This window comes from Suncus etruscus, chromosome 4, assembly GCF_024139225.1.
Source record: "Suncus etruscus isolate mSunEtr1 chromosome 4, mSunEtr1.pri.cur, whole genome shotgun sequence".
Classification (NCBI taxonomy): Eukaryota; Metazoa; Chordata; class Mammalia; order Eulipotyphla; family Soricidae; genus Suncus; species Suncus etruscus.
Window position 1 is genome coordinate 137,864,455 of NC_064851.1, and position 13,229 is coordinate 137,877,683.

The window sequence follows — 13,229 nt, forward strand, 5'->3', positions numbered from 1 at the left end:
GCGATCAGAAATTGCTCATGGCAGGCTCTGGGGGGCCAGATGGGATGCCAGGATTCGAACCACCATCTGTCCTGGATCAGCCACATACAAGGAAAATGCCCTACTGCTGTGCTATCTCTCCGGCCCCTACTCTGGCAAATAATTCTTTAAATATTTCTATATAGTAAATTCTACCCCGTAAAATCTGGGTAAAAATTCAAGTTCTTGGGGCCAGAGGGAAAGCACAGCGGGTAGGGCATTTGTCTTGCACACGGCCAACTGGGGTCAATCCCAGAAGTAACCCCTGGGTATGGCCCAAAACAAACAAAAAAGAAAATTCAAATTCTTTGAGTGCATAGTAACTTTTTCACTAACAACAGGAAAAAATAGGAATAATTATAAACATTCAAGTATAATTCTTTTTGGGGGGGTTGGACCAAACAAGGCAAAGATCTACCCACTGTGCAATTGCTCCTGCCACCAAATATAATTCTTTGTAAGAATTATTTTTTCTGGGGCCGGAGAGATAGCATGGAGGTAAGGCGTTTGCCTTTCATGCAGAAAGACGAAGGTTTGAATCCCAGCATCCCATAGGTTCCCCTAAGCCTGCCAGGAGTGATTTCTGAGCGTAGAGCCAGGAGTAACCCCTGAGCGCTGCCGGGTGTGACCCTCACCCCCAAAAGAAAAATAAAGAATTATTCTTTCTTTAAGCAAAGGGACAACGTAAGTCTCAATTGATAAAGCTTTTTTTTGAGGGGATCAAGGAGGTTAAGGGGCTTCAAAACTTAAGACACTCATTTTTTTGTTTGTTTTTTTAGGGTTTTTTTTTGGGCCACACCCAGCAGTGCTCAGGGGTTACTCCTGGCTGTCTGCTCAGAAATAGCTCCTGGCAGGCACAGGGGACCATATGGGACACCAGGATTCGAACCAACCACCTTTGGTCCTGGATCAGCTGCTTGCAAGGCAAACACCACTGTGCTATCTCTCCAGGCCCACTTAAGACACTCTTAACAGTGCTCAGGACTCACTCCAAGTGGTGCTTGGGGGGTGGGGGGGGGGGGCAAAATATGGCGCCAGGTTCTAACCAAGATAACACAGGCTATAAGATGTCTCCAGTCCCCATAAAGCTTTTCCTTTTTTGTTTGTTCTTTGGGCCACACCCAGTGACTCTCAGGGGTGACTCCTGGCTATGTGCTCAGAAATCACTCCTGGCTTGGGGGACCATATGGGATTGAACCAAGGTCCATCTGTCCTGGGTCAGCCACGTACAAGGCTAACTAACACCCTATCACTGTGCTATGGCTCCGGCCCCTCCCATAAGGCTTTTCTAACACTTCAAGTCATGAAGTGATTGGATTAACTTTTGAGTTAAGGCTGGAGAGATAGCACAAAGGTAGGGTATTTGCCCTGCATGCGGCCCACCCAGGAGGGATTTTGGTTTGATCCCTAGCATCTCATATATGGTCCCCCAGTCTGCTAGGGATGATTGCTGAGTGCAGAGCTAGGAGTAACCTCTGAGCACCGCTGGGTGTGGCTCAATAACCAATCAATCAATAAATAATAATGTTTGTTTTTTTTTTTTTTTGGCCCACACCCGGCAGTGCTCAGAAATAGCTCCTGGCAGGCACAGGGGACCATATGGGACACCGGGATTCGAACCAACCACCTTAGGTCCTGGATCAGCTGCTTGCAAGGCAAACACCGCTGTGCTATCTCTCTGGGCCCAAATAATAAGTTTTTAAAAAAAAAAAAAAACCATTTGAGATAAAAATTTCAATTAAAAAAATAACTTGTTTTCAATTTCTCGGGTCTTAAAACATAATAAAGCACGTAGTATGCTTGACTTGAATGCAGGCCACCCAAACCATCACCAGGTAAAATTCCTAAATGCAAAGCCAAGAGTAATCCCTAAGCATCGCCAGGTGGGGCCCCAAAACTTTAAAAAAAAAATTTTCCCCCCAATATATAAAGGACCAGAGGGCTAGAGAAAACACACCTTGCACACACTGGGGCTCAATCCTTAGTACCCTATATGGTCACCCAAATATAGCCAGGAGTGATTCCTGAAGGCAAAGTTAGAAATAACCCCTAAGCAACACTGGGTGTGGCTCAAAAGCTAAAAGTAAATTTTAATTGTGCTCTTATGAAAGAAAAGAAAAAGAAAGTGGTAGGGAGATGGAGTCTACTTCTGGCATCAGTTTGGTAATAGTAATTTAAACAAAAGGATGCATTAGCACAACCAAAAAAGTCAAATAAATGTAACAACTGTCAGAATTCCAAGAGTTTCCAGATGGCAACATTATAGTCCTTTGAGATCAGTGAAAGGCCTTATTAAATATGCATTTTTGGATACTAAACTGAGACTGCATCTATAATTTTCCTTTAAAAATAACTAAGGAGGGCCAGAGAGATAGCATGGAGGCAGGGCATTTGCCTTGCATGCAGAACAGCGGCTTAAATCTCCACATCCCATATGGTCCCCCCCAGCCTGCCAGGAGCGATTTCTGAGTAGAGCCAAGAGTAGCCCCTGAACGCTGCAGGGTGTGACCCAAAAACCATAAATAAATAAATAAATAAATAAATAAATAAATAAATAAATAAATAAATAAATGAATAAATAAATAAATAAATAAATAAGGGGGAAAATAACCAAGGGCTGGAGAGATAGCACAGCGGCCGGGTGTTGGCCTTGCACGAGGCCAACAATGTACTGACATCTGTTCGACTCCCAGCATCTCATATGATCTCCTGAGCCTGCCAGAAGCCATTTCTGAGCACAGAGCCAGGAATAACCCGAGTATCACCTGGTGTGACCCAAAACCAAAAAACCACTTTGAACTGGGATAGGGAGACAAGAGTTAATGAACTTATTTTAAATGCAGCTGACCCATTTCAATCCCCAGCACAGCATATGGTCCACTAATAAGCACAAATATATTTATGTATGTATGTGTGGTTGTACACGTATCACTGCATGCACATGTATGCTCGTACACATGCATAACAGTAGAGCTATTCTGGACTCTCACATTACAGCTTAGATGCATAAATTCTATTTCTTTACATTTCTCTTCCTGGGCCAGAGCAATAATACAGTATGTGGGGCAGCCTTGCAAATGGGTCAACCCAGGTTTCATCCCTGGCACCTCATATGGTTCCCTGAGCTCCACCGGAGTGATCCCTGAACACAGAGCCAGGAGTAAGTCCTGAGTACTAATGGATGTGTCCCTCCCCTCTGCAAAATAATTCCCTTTGTTTTTTTGAGTAGTGGGGGATCCACAAGGTTCCTGGGTAACTGAGCCAGCACTCAATGTCCCCGCCACAAACACACACACACTACGATCCTCCCTCAATAAAACTGTTTCATTTCACTAATATAAAATATTGTTTTGGTTTGTGTGCTACAACCTAGTGAAACACTTGCGGCTTACAAGTAAAAACTTTTCTTAATTGAAAGTAACTTTTGGACCTTAGGAAATAGTATAGCAAGTAAGGTACTTGCCTTGCACACAGCCAACCCAAACACAAATAGCCCAGATAGCCCTTTGAGTTTCACCATGCATGATCACTAAGCAAAGATCAGAGTAAGCCCTAAGCAATGTGGGGAGTGGGGAAGATGTGTAGGAGGGAGCACTGGGGACAATGGTTTTGGGACTAGTGTTGGAATACTATTTGCCAACTATCAATTACTCTAAATCACTGGTTTTTGCTTTGGTTTTGGGGACACACCTAGCAGCACTCAGGGGTTACTCCAGGCTCTGTGCTCAGAAATCACTCCTCGCAGGGGTATGTTTTGTTTTGGGGGGACCCACACCTGGTGATGCTCAGGGGTTACTCCTGGCTATGTGTTCAGAAATCGCTCCTGGCTTTGGAGACCATATGGGACACGGGGGAATCTAACTTCTTTCCATCCTAGGCTAGCACCAGCAAGGCAGAAATGCCTTACTGCTCCGCACCACGACCAAACCAAAGTCGACTGCATGCAAGGCAAATGCCCTACCACAGTGCTATAGTTCTGGCCATTAAATCACCATTCTTTAGTTAATCTATTTTTTTTAATGTTCTTGAGACAGAGGAAGCAGGCTCTCTGATGGTGTTAGAATGATGTATGCATGAAAAATATGACTAACAGTAATGTAAATCCTGTTACCTACCTAAATAAGGTAATTAGGGGACAATAATATATAGCACATATCTTTTTTTTTTCCTTTTTGGGCCACACCCTGGTGATGCTCAGGTGTTACTACTGGCTATGTGCTCAGAAATCACTCCTGACGCCGGGTATTGAACCAAGATGAGGTCATGTGCAAGGCCAATGCCCTACCACTGTGCTATCGCACCGGGCCCTATAGCACATATCTTGACTGTGAGGCCCTGGGTTCTACCCCTGGGAGTATAAAAAAAATAAATAAAAACCACTTTTAGGGCCCGGACAGATAGCACAGCGGCATTTGCCTTGCAAGCAGCCGATCCAGGACCTAAGGTGGTTGGTTCGAATCCCAGTGTCCCATATGGTCCCCCGAGCCTGCCAGGAGCTATTTCTGAGCAAACAGCCAAGAGTGAACCCTGAGCACCGCAGGGTGTGGCCCAAAAACCAAAAAAAAAAAAACACTTTTAGAATTTTGTTCATAACTTAATTGATACATTAAAGACTACCATTTTTCCAAAACTAACTATTAAGAATGCTTTAGTGGGGGGCCGGAGAGATAGCATGGAGGTAAGGCATTTGCCTTTCATGCAGGAGGTCATCGGTTTGAATCCCTGCGCCCCATATGGTCCCCCGTGCCTGCCAGGAGCAATTTCTGAGCCTGGAGCCAGGAATAACCCCTGAGCGCTGCCGGGTGTGACCCAAAATCCAAAAAAAAAAAAAAAAAAAAAGCTTTAGTGTGTCAGAGCGGTGGAGCAGCGGTGAGGTATTTGCTTTGCACGCAGCTGACCCAGGATGGACCTCAGTTCAATCCCTAGTATCCCATCTGGTCCCCCAAGCCAAGATCTATTTCTGAGCGCATAGCCAGGAGTAACTCCTGAGAGTCACTGAGTGTAGCCCAAAAAACAAAAAAAACAAAAAAAAAAAAGTGATTACAGGGGTTGGAGAGATAGACAACGGGTAAGGTGCTTGCCTTGCACACAACCAATTCAAGTTCTATTTAGTCAGTGTGATCACTGAGTGAAGATCCAGAAGCAGGCTCTGAGTATCACTAAATGTGGCCTAACTCCTGTCTCTACTCACCCCAAAAAATGTGATTACAAGGTCTGGAGAGATACTATCGTGGTCAGTGCATTTGCCTTGCTGTGGTTGACCTGGGTTCAAGCCCCAGCACCTCTTATGTTCCCCCCAGGTTCCCTAGGAGTGATCCATGAGTGCAGAGCCAGAAGTAAGCCCTGAGCACTGCTGGGTGTGGCCAAATATAACAAAACAGAAACTACTTACCTACCAGAAAAATAAGATTACTTTCAAAACAAAAAGGTCACAGTAAATTATTCCATTGATAAGAACTGTCCACAATAGTAAACATCCATAAAGGCAGAAAGCAAACTGCAGAAGCCACAGGGGTAGAAGGAGGAAAGAGGAAATTACTAATAAAAAAGGAAAAATAGAATACTTTTCTATTGTGCTTTAAAAATCTCTTTGCCATCCCTCCTTCTATTCTTTCTTCAACCTCTCTCCCCTTCACCTCTCTCCCCCATCTCTCAGATCTCACTCTCCCCCTTCCATCCTCCTTCCCACCATCTCTCCTCCTTCCTCTTCTTCCATTTCTCCTTCCTTTCTTCTACCCATGGGTTCTTCTTCCTTCCATGACTCCTCCCTTCCTCTTTCTTCTCCCTCCTCTCTTCCTCCCTCTCCCTATCTCCAACCTTCTGCTTTCCTTCCTCCTCCCATCCTCCCTCCCTCCATCTTTCTTCCCTCCCTGCTTCTTCCTTTTCTCTCTTCATTCCTTCATTCTCTTCATTCATATCACTTTGCTAACAGCAAAACAGTACTTTTGTTTTCTTATTTTTTTGTTTTTGTTTTGGTTTTTGGTTTTTGGGCCACACCCGGCGTTGCTCAGGGGTTACACCTGGCTGTCTGCTCAGAAATAGCTCCTGGCAGGCACAGGGGACCATATGGGATACTGGGATTCCAACCCAGTCCTGGATCAGCTGCTTGCAAGGCAAACACCCGCTATGCTATCTCTCTAGGCCTGAAACAGTACTTTTATCATGTTCATTTCCCAGAATTTTCATGAGTAACAATAGTCAACTCACATGATAAACTCATATCACTTTCCCATCTATCTCCCCCAAAAGTCCCACTGAAGAAAAATCACACTAATTTGGGATCAGAGTCAAAACAGCAACCCAGGTTTGACCCTTGATATCCCATATAGTCCCCAAGCACTGTCTGGCATAATTCCTGAGTGTAGAGCCAGGAGTAGCTCCTGAGCATCTCTGGGAGTAACCAAAAAAACCAAACCAAAACAAAAAAGAAACACTAACTGGCCTTTAGAATAACAGTCTATCTGATATTGCTTATTTCTTCAAAGTAAAAAAAAAAAAAATTCAGGGCCAGAGAGATAGCATGGAGGTAAGGTGTTTGCCTTGCATGCAGAAGGACAGTGGTTCGAATCCTGGCATCCCCTGAGCCTACTGGGTGTGACCCAAAAAACCAAAAAAAAAAATAAAATTCAGAAACACAATTTAATGTTTGCTTGTTTAGTCAAATAAAATCACTTTCTGCCACTTAATTTAGACTAACATAAACAAGATATGTTAAGGAATAAGTGGTTAATCAGGATTCATTTCGTTTTCTTCATCAGGGAGGTCTCTAGCATTCATTTAATGCCACTCCTAGCTCAGTACCCAATACAAAACTGAATAAGTAAATATAAAAATATTTCCACATATCTCTGAAACCACAAAAATAAATATTGCTGGCTTATCTACATTTTTTTTTTTTGGTTTGTTTTTGGGCCACACCTGGCGGTGCTCAGGGTTACTCCTGGCTGTCTGCTCAGAAATAGCTTCCTGGGGCAGGCACGGGGGACCACATGGGACACCGGGATTCAAACCAACCACCTTTGGTCCTGGATCGGCTGCTTGCAAGGCAAACACCGCAGTGCTATCTCTCCGGGCCCTTATCTACAATTTTATTTTGGGAAGGGTCTCCCAAAAAAGGTCTGGAAGACAGCAATATTCAACCAACAGGGTCAGCAATTCAATACAAAAGATTGAGGGATAGAGTGCTGCATGGGTCCTGCAAGGGCTCAACTAGGGTCACTCTGGCAGTGCTCAGGAGTCTCCAGTGAGGCACCTAATAATACTAGGGGGGACCATGTGGTACTAGGTAATAAGCCAAGTATCTTAACCCTGCACTACATCTCTCTGGCCCCTACCCATAATTTTAAAACATTTTGACAAGAAAGATAGTACAACAGATAAGGCAACAGGTAAGACAGTACAAGAGGACAGAGAGACAATATAATAGGTAAGGCACTTGCATTTCTCGTACCCCACATAGTCTCCTAAGATACCCTGGAGTGATCCCTGAGCTGTCAGTAGTAAGCTGTGAGCAAATGGCCCACAACCAAAACTAAATAGAAAATAAATGCACAAAAAACCTTTATTCTATTGGTATACAAGGCTCTTTCATAATCAAAACTTCATTTATGGAGCTGAAGAAATAAAACACAAGGCATTTGCCTCGCACTACGGTGGGTTCCAGATTCAATCACAAGCACCCTATATGGTCCCCCTTATGGGCAGTGATCCCAAATAAAAAGTCAGGTGTAAGCAATAAGCACCAGACAGCGGCTGTGGCCCAAAAACAAAAAACTTGACTTTTGTTTCCACAACTAGAAATGATTCTCTATGAACAAAAACTACCTCAATAGCTTAAGAGACTGAAATGCATGCTTTGTATGCTTGAGGCCTAGCTTTGATCCCAGGCACCGTCAGTGTAGTCCCATGAGCATCACCAGGATTGACCCTTGAGATAAAACAGCCCCTGAGCATTGCTGGGTGTGGCCTGAAAATAAACAAAATCTATAAACAGGATCTAACAATAGTAGAGTGGGTAGGATATTTGCCATGCATATGATCACCCAGGTCCGACCCCCGACTTTCCATATGGTTTCCTGAGTTCACCTGGATAAGCGCAGAGCCAGCCAGAAGTACTCCTGAGTATGGCCGGTTGTAAGCCCCACCCCCGCAAAAAAAAAAGAAAAGAATGTAAAAAATAATGTATATGGGACAGAGCAATAGCACACCAGGTACCTTACTCTCAGAACTTCTCATAAACCAACCCTCCATATAGAAATATTCACTTCCTGGGGCCAAAGCAATAGCACAGAAGATAAAGTATTTGCTTTGCACACAGCCATCCCAGGTCCAATCTCCAGCATCCCATATTCCTAAGTCTACCAGAAGTAATTTGTTTTGTTTTCTTTTGTTTTGTTTTGTTTGGGCCACACCTGGTGACACTCACGGGTTACTCCTAGCTATGTGCTCAGAAATTGCTCCTGACTTGGGAGACCAAAGGGATGCCAGGGAATCGAACCACCTACACAGGCAAACACCTTACTGCTCCGAACCACCGTTCTGGCCCCCAGAAATAATTTCTGAGTGCAGAGCCAGGACTAATCCCTGAGCACCACTGAATGTGGGCCCAACCCAAAAAATGTACACAAACAAGTACTGAAAGAAAATTTCATCTTTGAGAATATATGCACACTTCCTAGGGGAAATATCAAGCTGGTAAACCTAGACATTTTTGCCTAAGTTACTATCTCTTCATTATTTTCTTCTAGACCAAGCACTAAAGAATCTTAAAATTCTATAATCAGGGCCCAGAGAGATAGCACAGTGGTGTTTGCCTTGCAAGCAGCCAATCCAGGACCAAAGGTGGTTGGTTCGAATCCCAGTGTCCCATATGGTCCCCCGTGCCTGCCAGGAGCTATTTCTTTTTTTTTTTTTTTTTTTTTTTTTTTTGGTTTTTGGGCCACACCCGTTTGACGCTCAGGGGTTACTCCTGGCTATGTGCTCAGAAATCGCCCCTGGCTTGGGGGGACCATATGGGACGCCAGGGGGATCGAACCGCGGTCACTTCCTTGGCTAGCGCTTGCAAGGCAGTCACCTTACCTCCAGCGCCACCTACCCGGCCCCGCCAGGAAGCTATTTCTGAGAGCAGATAGCCAGGAGTAAACCCCTGAGCACCACTGGGTGTGACCCAAAAAACCAAAAACCAAAAAAAAAAAAAAAAATTCTATAATCAAACATCAAAGAATCATGAATTGTTACTATTAACAAGAATTTAGCTTAAGAACAAAAAGAGAGAGAAGAAGAAAGAAAGGAAAAAAAATAGAAAGAAAGAAAGAAAGAAAGAAAGAAAGAAAGAAAGAAAGAAAGAAAGAAAGAAAGAAAGAAAGAAAGAAAGAGAAGAAGAAAAGGAAAGAAAGAAAGAAAGAAGAAGAGAGAGAAAGAGAGAGAGAGAGAAAGAGAGAAAGAGAGAAAGAGAGAGAAAGAGAGAAAGAAAGAAAGAAAGAAAGAAAGAAAGAAAGAAAGAAAAGAAAGAAAGAAAGAAAGAAAGAAAGAAAGAAAGAAAAAGAGAAAGAAAGAAAGATAAGAAGAAAGAAGAAGAAAGAAAAAGAAGAAAGAAAGAAAAGAAAAAGAAAGAAAGAAAGAGAGAGAAAGAGAGAGAAAGATGAGAGAAAGAGAGAGAAAGAGAGAGAAAGAGAGAGAGAAAGAGAGAAAGAAGAGAAAGAAAGAGAAAAAGAAAGAAAGAAAGAAGAAAGAAGAAAGAAAGAAAGAAAGAAAGAAAGAAAGAAAGAAAGAGAGAGAGAAGAGAGAGAAAGAAAGAAAGAAAGAAAGAAAGAAGAAAGAAAGAAAAAGAAAGAAAGAAAGAAAGAAAGAAGAAGAAAGAAGAAAGAAAAAGAAGAAAGAAAGAAAGAAGAAAGAAGAGAAAGAAAGAGAAAGAGAAAGAAAGAAAAGAAAGAAAGAAAGAAAGAAGAAGAAAGAAAAGAAGAAAGAAGAAAAAGAAAGAAAGAAGGAAAAGAAAGAAAGAAGAAAGAAAGGAAAGAAAGAAAGAAAGAGAAAGAAAGAAGGAAAGAAAGAAGAGAAAAGAAAGAAGAAAGAAAGAAAGAAAGAAGAAAGAAAGAAAGAAAGAAAAAGAAAGAGAAAGAAAAGAAAGAAAGAAGAAAAAAGAAAGAAAGAAAGAAAGAAAGAAAGAAAGAAAGAAAGAAAGAAGAAGAAAGAGAAAGAAAGAAAAGGAAAGAAAGAAAGAAAGAAGAGAAGGAAGAGAAGAAAGAAAGAAAGAAAGAAAGAGAGAAGAAAAAGAGAAGAAAGAAAGAAAGAAAGAAAGAAAGAAAGAAAAGAAAGAAAGAAAGAAAGAAAGAAAGAAAAGAAAAGAAAGAAAGAAAGAAAGAAGAAAGAAAGAAAGAAGAAAGAAAGAAAGAAAGAAAGAAGAAAAAGAAAGAGAAAGAAGAAAGAAGAAAGAAAGAAAGAAAGAAAGAAAGAAAGAAAGAAGGAAAGAAAGAAAGAAAGAAAGAAAAGAAAGAAAGAGAAAAGAAAGAAAGAGAAAAGAAAGAAAGAAAGAAAGAGAAAAGAAAGAAAGAAAGAAAGAAAGAAAGAAAGAAAGAAAGAAAGAAAGAAAGAAGAAAGAAAGAAAGAAAGAAAGAAAGAAAGAAAGAAAGAAAGAAAAGAAAGAAAGAAGAAAGAAGAAAGAAAGAAAGAAAGAAGAAAAGAAAGAAAGAAAGAAAGAAGAAAGAAAGAAAGAAAGAAAGAAAGAAAGAAGAAAGAAGAAAGAGAAGAGAGAAAGAAAGAAAGAAAGAAAGAAAGAAAAGAAAAAAGAAGAGAAAGAAAGAAAGAAAGAAAAGAAAGAGAAAGAAAGAAAGAAAGAAGAGAAAAAGAAAGAAAGAAAGAAAGAAAGAAAGAGAAAGAAAGAAAGAAAGAAGAAAGAAAGAAAGAAAGAAAGAAAGAAAAAGAAAGAAAGAAAGAAAATAAATGGGTGACTGATATCCGACAGCTCTGTTTATGAATGATTTACTCTGAAGGGTAGCAGGACTTCATGCAAATGAATGTGAAGGAAACTGTCAGCTGAACTGTGGTTTTAGCCAATAGAAGCAAAGCTCCATCTTGGACTGTGCTCTAACCTGCATTACAGACGATACCATCGCTTCAGAGGAGCAGCCTTTCAGACAAGAGGTAGGTTTTTATAATCTTTTTCATTTAATAATATAATTGTTAAGATGCAAGAGAAAAATCTTAGCATTACAAAAAAAATCAGAAAGCTTCAGCCATAGGAAAAATAAACCAAAAAAGCAATGTAATCATTTCATTGTTTGGTAGATTTTATTTGAAAAGATATGACTGCTTTGTGCTATTTGATAAGCAAGCTTACGTGCCTTAATGGAAAAATTCATGACATTTTCTATGAGCCTGATCTATATTCTTATCTTAAAAGTAAAACTTAAGCATTATGTTGTTATTTGCTAATTTATCTTCTCTGAATATTTCATTTCACCATGTCAGGTCTGTCTGAACAAAGGATTTTACATAAGGAAAAATCTAAACTAACAGCACAGCCTAGATTATAGCCTTCTTAATATATGTATGAATTATATTAGCTGTAAAGACATTTAGCAAAAAGTTCATTGTATCTTAACAAACATGATGAAGCATTTCAAAATTGTATTTTGCCTTTGAGTATAAATGCAGAAAATGTCAAAAATTATCACTGAGATTTCTGCATAAAAATAAAAACCATAAAGCATAATTATGTAGACTGAATTATTACATTGTAACAAGAAATCTTTTTTTTGCTTTTTGGATCACAACCGGCAACGCTCAGGGGTTACTCCTGGCTCTACACTCAGAAATTGCCCCTGGCAGGCACAGGGGACCATCTGGGGATGCCGGGATTCGAACCACAGTCCTTCTGCATGGAAGGCAAACACCTTACCTCCATGCTATCTCCCCGGTCCCAACATTGTAACAAGAGATCTTTTTTTACAGCTTTTAGACTTTGCTAACATTTTAATTAATATAATTCCTATATCTTATAAAAGAATTAAAGAATGAGTGTATCGTACCTTTTGAGGTAATAAAAATTGCTAGCACAGTTCAAAACAATTATTTACATATACTAAAAACCGTATAACTGCTAACCAAATTTCTAACTTTTTAGATTCAGACTTCAAAATATTTTACAGATAAATTAGAGCTCCAATTTTTGCCCTATTTTCTACACATAAACATTCAAATCTTAAAGGATTTTTTTGTATTTTGTTTCTTAGCCAGCATTAGACTGAGCAAAACAGTCCTTACAAAACCCAAAGGCTGCTCTAAGAGGGTATTAGATCTCTCCAGATTTAGCACAATGGCATTAGTAAACCCCCAAGAGAAAAAAATATCTTCCTGTAACAAAGCATTATTGTTCAAAAGGTCTCAAAAGATAGTTTTGTCAAAATAGTTAACTTGTACCTCAAGTTTGGGATAAACTGTAAACGAAGCCCCCATCAGCTACTTATTTTAATACTGCAATCTGCCTCTTTTTTTGCTAAAGTATTATTTGTAAAATTAGCAGAGATGGAGGTCTATTGCTGTTTCATTAAATTGCTCAGAAGGAATGGCCAACCTCAGAGTTCCAGGGCTCTGTATTTAAAGGCTATTATGATTAATTGATCACATTTCAAAATTATACACTTAAAGGTTCCACAGAATTCAATCCAAGGGCTTTTACCATAAATAGACCAAAGCATAATTTTATTCCGATCTGGCAATTCAAGAAGCATTCTAAAACTTAGTTTAGTTCCATAAACATTATATACTGTATAGCTTTTTTTTGAAATGGGAAGAGGAAAATGGGATGAGGAACTAACTAAAAAAAATTTCAGGGGCCAGAAAAATAGTACAGCGGGCAAGGTGTGTGACTTGCAGCCAATATAAATTCAATCCAAGTTCAATCACCAGCATCCCTTACATCCTCGAAGCAACTGCAGAAGTGATATCTGAGTGAAGATCCAGGAGTAATCCCTAGACTGAAACACCACTAGGGTATGACCCAAAAACAATAACAACAAAAATTTTATATACGGGGAGCCGGAGAGATAGCATGGAGTAAGGCGTTTGCCTTTCATGCAGGAGGTCATCAGTTCAATCCCCGGCGGCCCCCATATGGTCCCCTGTGCCTGCCAGGAGCAATTTCTGAGCCTGGAGCCAGAAATAACCCCTGAGCACTGCCGGGTGTGACCAAAAACCACAAAAAAAAAAAAAAA

The 13,229-nt window shown here is 40.5% G+C and overlaps 1 protein-coding gene across 2 annotated transcripts in view; it reads right to left on the reverse strand.

The window, feature by feature from the left end:
* The window catches only part of GTF2E2 (general transcription factor IIE subunit 2), a 188,033-nt gene that overhangs the window by 158,552 nt on the left and 16,252 nt on the right, over positions 1-13,229 (reverse strand). The window lies entirely within an intron of this gene.